This window comes from Impatiens glandulifera, chromosome 5 (assembly GCF_907164915.1).
Source record: "Impatiens glandulifera chromosome 5, dImpGla2.1, whole genome shotgun sequence".
NCBI classification, from domain to species: Eukaryota; Viridiplantae; Streptophyta; class Magnoliopsida; order Ericales; family Balsaminaceae; genus Impatiens; species Impatiens glandulifera.
Genome location: NC_061866.1, coordinates 28,539,914 through 28,548,168, shown reverse-complemented (window position 1 = coordinate 28,548,168; position 8,255 = coordinate 28,539,914). Strand labels below are relative to the sequence as shown.

The window sequence follows — 8,255 nt, the reverse complement described above, 5'->3', positions numbered from 1 at the left end:
TCCATTACAATAGAACAAATAAAAGATGTAATGGTTTTGCTTGTCATTAGTCATATCAACACAAAAGGATGGTACCTACAGAAAGAGAAGGGTAGATAATAACATTCACATGTGAACAAGTAAAACATAATACTAAAAAAAGAAGAAATCGTAAGCTCACTTATAGAGCACAATTACTATTACCCAAAATTGTGTTCCAAATTCTAACCCTAAAATTCATTGGTATATATAATATATCAACAATGTTTTGAAACCTACACATAGTATTACCAGTTTTTGCATTCCTCACACTGCACCATCAGAAGGTCGGGGTTTTCGGGCAATTTGCATTTACAATACTTGAAAATATAAGATCAATCAATCACAGAAACTACAAAATATATACCAAGTTAGACAGAACCAAACACCATATTACTTACAACTACAACGCGGCTAGGTAAAACAAGACCGTTTGCAGCTTTGTATCAAACGACAATAGTAATCCTCAGCTCCAGCGTTCTCTAGCTGGGTGTAATTCTTCAAAGAATGAACCATACACTTACCTTGAATCGTGTACGCACTCTGAATGTCATAGTGGTCAGACAAGAACAGTTCTTTCTCACCATGGAATTGTTTACGACCTCCGATGGAATCACCCGGCCGGTAATACCACCTTACCTGAACTGTCACGTCATTTCCATTGTCTATCTGGATCTTCTTTATCTTAGCCACATAAGGAGTAGTATTGCTCTCGGGTGATCGCAACAGTACATTATCTCCAGCTTCAGAAATAAACCATAATGTAGAAATTAAGATATCATAAAAACAAAAAGAGAAGAAAATCGACATAAACAATCATATAAAAATGAGATAGATTCAATTACGTTTGACGACTGTGTTGGTGCCTCTGATGGTGTAGGAGTCTAAGTTGCGTTTGACGACTGTTGTTGGTGTCACTGATGGTGTAGGAGTCTAAGTTGCGTTTGACTGGTCTGATTTTGGCCATCTAGTGAGAGAAAGTGAGGAGAGTAAAGGTAGGGTAGGGTAGGAGAATAAAAGAATAAATGGTCTATTGTTCTCTTATGTTGTACTTAAATTGACGGCGACCATGGGATAAACCCTAGAAATTTGTCTATAGCTGTTTATGGGTACGGCGGCCATGGGATAAACCCTAGAAATTGGCTATATGGGTACCACACCAATGGGATAATGGTTTTGGATATAGATGACAAATAATTTTTTATTTTGCTAGGATGAAATATAAATAACCCGTTTTGAAAAACCGTTCCGATGCTCCACCCGGTTTTTTAGACAAAGATCGGTCCAACCAGTTTAACCAGAACCCGATTTTAAATTTAAAAATAAATTGACTAGGGTTGAAAACCCATCGTCTCTCCCTTTTTGTTTATCTTGAATTGTTAATCGTAATTTGTAATCTATACGAGTTTGTAAACAAGGTAATCAAATCTCTCGATTCATCTCTCTTTGTTATTTATTATAGATTCAAATTATGTACGTATTTTTTGTGGGATTCGTTGCGTTAGTTAGATCTATGATTTGTCGAGGAAGGATCGTCATCTTAGATTTAGATTAATACACTGCTTCATTTCTTTTTAACCAGTTGAGATTTGGATTCTAGTGTGTCTACTCTATGAGAAAACTTTCTAGATCTAGCATTTTAGAGAAATTTTTGTCTCTTCTATGAATTTGATCTTATTCACATTTAACTAAAATTTTCTTGATTTTTATTTTGACCTTTGATCTTACATTTGAATTAATTTGTCCGGTTTATAAAGGAGAGGTACACATGATGATGATAGATAGACATAGAGATAGAGAGGTACAAAATAGAGAGAGGCATTTGACAGAGAAGATGTAACAGTCTTACATTATAGTCTTACAGAAGAGATGATAGAAAATTTTCAGTTTAGATTTCTGTCAAAGTATACGGTCCGATAGACCAAATTTTAACCAGTTCGAAGGTGACCTTATTGAAGTTAAAAGCCGACACAGCCCAACTCAACTATTTCGCGTTCGGACCGGTTATAAACTGTCGGTCGAACCACGTATTTTAAGTTATAAAATAACATACCGATTTTTTGAAAAAATATTTCTTAAATTTATCATTAGTTACTCAGAGTTTAAATTATTCAAAATTAAATAAAAATTAAAAATTAGCTATTATTTATTTCAAAGTGTGTAACTTTAATTCTTCACGTTTATGTTTATGTAAACATTATACATACACCTAGATAAATCACAAAATATTGCTATAATTTATAGCCTATAAGCTCAGTTTTAAAAAATTGTTAATTCAAATATTGATTTAAATAATTCATTTTTTAGTAACAAGTTAAAAGATTTTCAAATTTATTTTCCAAACTAGAAAAACTAATTTATGGTGAGATTTTTTTGTAATTTATTGAGAATGAATCTAGGTGCCTTACGGGATTCTTAATTATCATCCCCAAAGGATCTTTAATTATAAGAATCAAAATTGTATTATTTCAATGGGTATGACATTGTTTTAAAATATTGCATATTATTTAGTCTACTATTCACTCGAGTCTAATTGAATTTATTGTAATGAAAATATTACTCCAAACGGTTATTACCTTTACTCACGAGATCATTATCTACACCTACTAAATATTTTAAATAAAATCTCACCCTTTTAAAAAAAACATAAACAAGGAAAAAACGTGAACGCATTTGAACAAGTTGATGAGGGTTTATTTAACTAATAATTTTAATAGTAAGGAAAATTTTATATATTTTTGTTTTACATACAAAGGTGGCCAATATTAGTCTCGACTTATAAGGTAATTAGTAATATATTATATTATATTTGAAATTGTGTTCTTTAAATAAACAAATATTACTATTTTGCAATTTTCAATATAGTTTATTTGTCAAAATTACTCCATGCTAAGAGAAATCGATGCAATTTTCCGAAATTTTTTGATGAGAAGCTTTATTATACACCTCAAGAACTCATTAGCCATATATTTATTGACATCTTGCTATCATCTTCTCCATTTTGTTTAGATGGTATTCTATCATTCCAATTTATTTTTATGTCATTTTATTCCATTTGAACAGATTGTTAAGAGAAATAATAAAAGAGAATGTGAAATATGGAAATGATGTGGCTTTGTGGAAAAAAAAGACTTACATTTTTAGGATTAAGATAATTAATGTATGTAATGGAGATTTTCGTTTCATCATATTTAAATTGTTAGATATTTTATATTCTAACATTTTAGAATATTTTAGAATAGATGTGTCATTATTTATCTTCCAATTGGAATATGTTAATATTTAAGATTTTCAATCATAACTTCTTGAGAGAAATATATTATTTTTGGTTATAGCATTTAAGGACATTAATTTATTTTAAAAAATAATAGGATTTGTTATATATATATATATATATATATATATATATATATATATATATATATATATATATATATATATATATATATATATATATATATATATATATATATATTTATATTAGGTTAAAAATGACTTACAACTTTTAAAATGACAAAAGTTAAAATTTGGAACGTTGAGAAGGTTAGAAAGTTGTGTATTGATAGCAGCTGGGAAATCATTCACAACTCAAATGACAAAAACGGGCAGAATATGAGTTATTTGTGATAACAAGGTTGCTGAGGTCAAGGCTCTCTTTTTAAATGATCAAGCAATCCTGGTGGAGGTTAAAGACAAAATCCCATGAATCATGTTTAATCTTTTATTGTCTATGCTAGCAACTCAAGCCTGACAGAAGACTCCTCTGAAATTGTCTTAGAAACTAGATCAGTAGTGATAAATCTTGGGCTGTCCTTGGTGATTACAACGTAACTAAAACGAATCTGATTGTAGCCCTAAATCTGAAATAACTCGGGATATGATTGACTTTAATGACAGTATCATAGACATGGGTTGTATCGAGCCTACCAATTCTGGGAATTTCTTCACTTGGTCTTCTACGATAGGGAATGATCAAATTAGAAGAAGTAGAATTGATAGAAGTCTGGTAAATGAGAACGGGATTAACCAATTTCCGAGAAGTCAACTTTATGTTCTGAATCCGGGTATATCTGATCACTGTCCGATTAAATTGTTCTGGGAAAAGGAAAAAAGGTTCATTAGGCCCTTTAAAAATTTTCAATTTCTGGATGGAAAATGACAAATTCATGGTATTCTCGAAGCGTATGGTCTACGATGTTAGGGGATCCAACGTGTACATGGTTTTTCTGAGAAGCTTAACTCCTGAAGAATCATCTCCAAAGCTTTGACAGAAGAAGTTCAAAAATCGCTCCAATAGAGTCCTAGCTGCTAGAGAATAACTGGAAGAAGTTCAGAAAAGGTTATAATGGATGATAATGATGAACAACCAATGAAACAGAAATGGATGCGCTTGAAAATTTCAGGAAGCTGAGTCTTCTTGAAGAGAATTTTATTAGACAGAAATTAAGAAAGAGCTAGCTCTCGTTGGGTGACAAAAACACAACTTTCTTCTACAGAAAAGGCAAGGCTAGAAAACATGAGAAACAATGTATTACAGGCTGAAGAAGGATGATGGTGAACATGTTCAGCGGTCAAATGGTGTACAGATTTGTCTATCGATTTCTATAAGCATTTATGGTTACAAGAAAGCAACATCAAAGTCACATGAATACCTTGTATCAGATTATTGATAGGAAAATTTCATCAAAAGATAGTCTGAGTTGAATACGGGTGGTCACGAGGGTTGAGGTTAAAGAAAACTCTATTTAGTATTGATGGGAATAAAAGCCCGAGTCTTGATGGGTTTAATGCATAGTTCTTCAAAGACAATTGGTCGGTTGTGGGTAAAGACATTACTGATGGGGTTCTGGAGTTTTCAAGAACAGAAAGATCTTAATGCAATGGAATACAGTGGTCCTAACCTTGATCCCTAAAACTGCAGTACCCGAGAAAGTACAAGATTTCAGACCAATAACCTGCTGCAATGTGATTTATAAAATAATTTCAAAAATCATTTCTAAACGATTTAAAAATGTCATTCGACTCTGTTAGATGGGAAGTCATTCAAGACTTTCTATTCGAGAGTGGCTTTCAAAGTAGATATCAAGAAAGCTTTCGACTCTATTAGATGGGAAGTCATTCAAGACTTTCTGGTTGTATCTGCTTTTCCTATGATTTTTTATTGATTGGATTATGCAGTGCGTTTCATCATCCTGCTTTGTTGTTAGCGTCAATGGAGTCCACGGAGGCTATTTTAAGGGTGAAAACGGGGTAAGGCAAGGGGACCCCCTCTCTTCTTACTTTTTCGTAGCTATCATGGAGATCTTTGATAAGATATGTGAAACAAAATTTAAGAAACTATCCTTGTTAGGATAATCACCAAGGAAAGATCCATGATCCCTAGTCAATGCTTGGAAGCACCTCGACGAATGCTACACACAGCAACACCAGGTCACTCCAATATTAACTCATTACAAGTTCTATCTTTCCATCACCCTCAATAATATAAAATGGACAAGAAAAACTTAGTGTTAAATGTCATACTTGAATTTGCGTTTTCATAACCAGTTTATTGTATTCAAACTTGATTCGTGAGGGGCACTGTGTAAACACTAAAAATTTACATATCCAATTTATAAATTTTAAATATAATTTTTTTGAGTAAATAAATTTAAAATAATTAAAATCAATGTCAAAACCTAATTAAACAATTAATTGAATTAATTAGTGTGATAATTAAATCCTAATTAATGAAGGATAATAAAAAAAATTGAGATAAATGTTACATTCATTTTATCGCAAATTAATTTTAGAAAAAATAAAGGGAATTAAAATAAATAATTTAGGTAAATATTGTATCCATTTATCCCAAATAAATTATTTAATTAACCGAAAAATATAAACAAAAAATAAATAAATTGACAAAATATTGCCATATTTATTTTAAATATTTTGTATATTTTTAAAGATTAAAAACAAAGCCAAAGAGTAAAGAAAAAATCAATTTCAAATAAACCCTTCATGTTAAATAAAATATATATATATATGTGATATAGTACAGCCAAAACCCAGAAGAATCATTACAACAGGAGTCACAATTATCGGATAGACGTTGAATTTTTATCCAACACCTAGGAGTTGTTCGCGTCTCCCATTACAATAGAGAAAAAGGCGCGCTCGTGAAGCGGGGGATCAACTAACTAGCGACGTTAGCTGAAACGCGACAGAACTCCCAACCGCTAACAAAAGGCCAACAAAGTGTCTCACGTCCGATTGATCATCCGAAATGATGTTGTTTCAGGCCTAGTTCGTCGTCTTCCTCATGATGTCGGACAGATAAGAACAATAACCATATTTGATTTTTTAAACATAGAACTTTGTTATTTCTCCATCTTTTGACCCTGTTCAAAAGCTGAAATTATCACCATACTTTGGTGATCATTTCTCCTAGGCCTACGATCATCATCACGGTCTATGCCGACAACTAGCCGGAAAATAGCCAAAACACCATTATGACTATTTGACATAAATGAAGCTCACTTGGTCGATAAACCGACCTTAGGAGGCTATAAATAGCCTATTTAATTAATATGAATGAAGAGATTAACTCACAAGCCTCCAATCAAAGATTTTCAAAAAGTTGCCATTAAAGCTTCGAGCTATCTAGATTTTTGAAAATTTTGTGTAAGGCATTAAATATTAGATCCCTGCATCCCAAAAGGAGGTCCGACCGAGAATTATCACACCCGGCCGAGAATTCTCACATACGACCAAGAATTCTCGCATACGACCGAGAATTCTCACACCTGATTGAGAACTTCAGCACCTCGACCGAGGATTTTGAGACCCCGACCAAGGAACCTATACACTCGACCAAATATTCTAGCCTCGGGATTAAGAGGCTTTAGCACCCCAACCAAGAATCCTAAATTAGGATCGATGGGTTCTTAACTCTAAAACTGAGGGTTTTAGTCCCGATTGACGAAAATCGCACTTAGGACCGAGGACATCGGTAGGGATGACAACGGGTACCCTACCCGTCGGGTAGTAAAGTACATGTCCCTTAACCCAATTTCTATTTTATTACCCGATCCTGAACCCCACGGATATCTCCATTTTTATCCCTATCCCCAATTTATTGAGTACCCTATTACCCGATTAAATATTTATATGATTGTAGATATCAAAGAAAAAAACATAACTTTAAAAATGTTGATGAAAAAATAACATAACTTACATATATAGTGGATTTGGAAGAGATAACAACTTTGTTGTTAGTATAACTGAAGAAAAACTTAGACTTTAAGCGGGGATCGTGGCTGTGGAGTGTCATTATAGTTCTTCTTTAATTCTCAAAAATAAATTGAAAAAAATTAGAATGAAGGTTGAAGAAAAGTTAAAGAGATTTTGAAGATAAAAAATGAGAAGAGATGAATAAGTTTTTGAAAATGAAAGATGGGAAGAAAGAAATAACATTTTTATTAAGAAAAACTGAAAATTGAGATTAATAACATATTAGAGATAAAAAAATCTTATTGCGAATATTAAAAAAATAAAGTTGAGTGGAGTGTGGATAAAACAAAATAAATGATGTATTTATTATGATATTTGTCATGATTGAGCATGTGAAACGTAAACTTATTCCTTAATTAAAAGAGTATTTTATTTTAAATATTAAAATAAATGGGTATCGGGTTTGGGTTTTAAATACTCCCCATCCCCGAACCCGATCGGGTACCATCTATCTCTCCCCATACCTGACCCTGACCCCGAACCCGATTTAATATACCCGAACCTGACCATTAGGTACCCATAGGTATCGGGTATACGAGTACCCATGTCCGTTTGGTTGCAATTTTAATATTCCAAAATTATTTTTGTAATTTTATTATCTTAAAACATTTTTTTTAATCCAAAAAAATAAAAAAAATGATTTCAAAATATATTTAGAATATTTTTACAAAAATAAATTTTGATAAGGGCTTGTTTGAGATTTATCTTTTAAACCATAATGCCTTTAAAACCGATGTTCTTCAGGTACGTTCCTCCCTAGTCATCATCATCAACTATAGGTATCTGTTGTTACAATTTATATAGGCAAAAATGTATGCATGTCTAGGACCGAAAGAATAATTGGTTAAAATAAAACGTTATACAACCAATTTCCAAAAACCAAGATTTATAAAGTAGAGACCGATTTTAAAACGGGTACGGAGGATGAAGCGTGAAAGTCTTTCTCGAGTAAGAAGTCGAATTAC

General features: G+C 32.2%; 1 pseudogene; it reads right to left on the bottom strand.

The window, feature by feature from the left end:
- Positions 1 to 266: 266 nt before the first annotated feature.
- LOC124939173 lies at positions 267 to 7,836 on the bottom strand (annotated as a pseudogene).
- Positions 7,837 to 8,255: the final 419 nt, after the last annotated feature.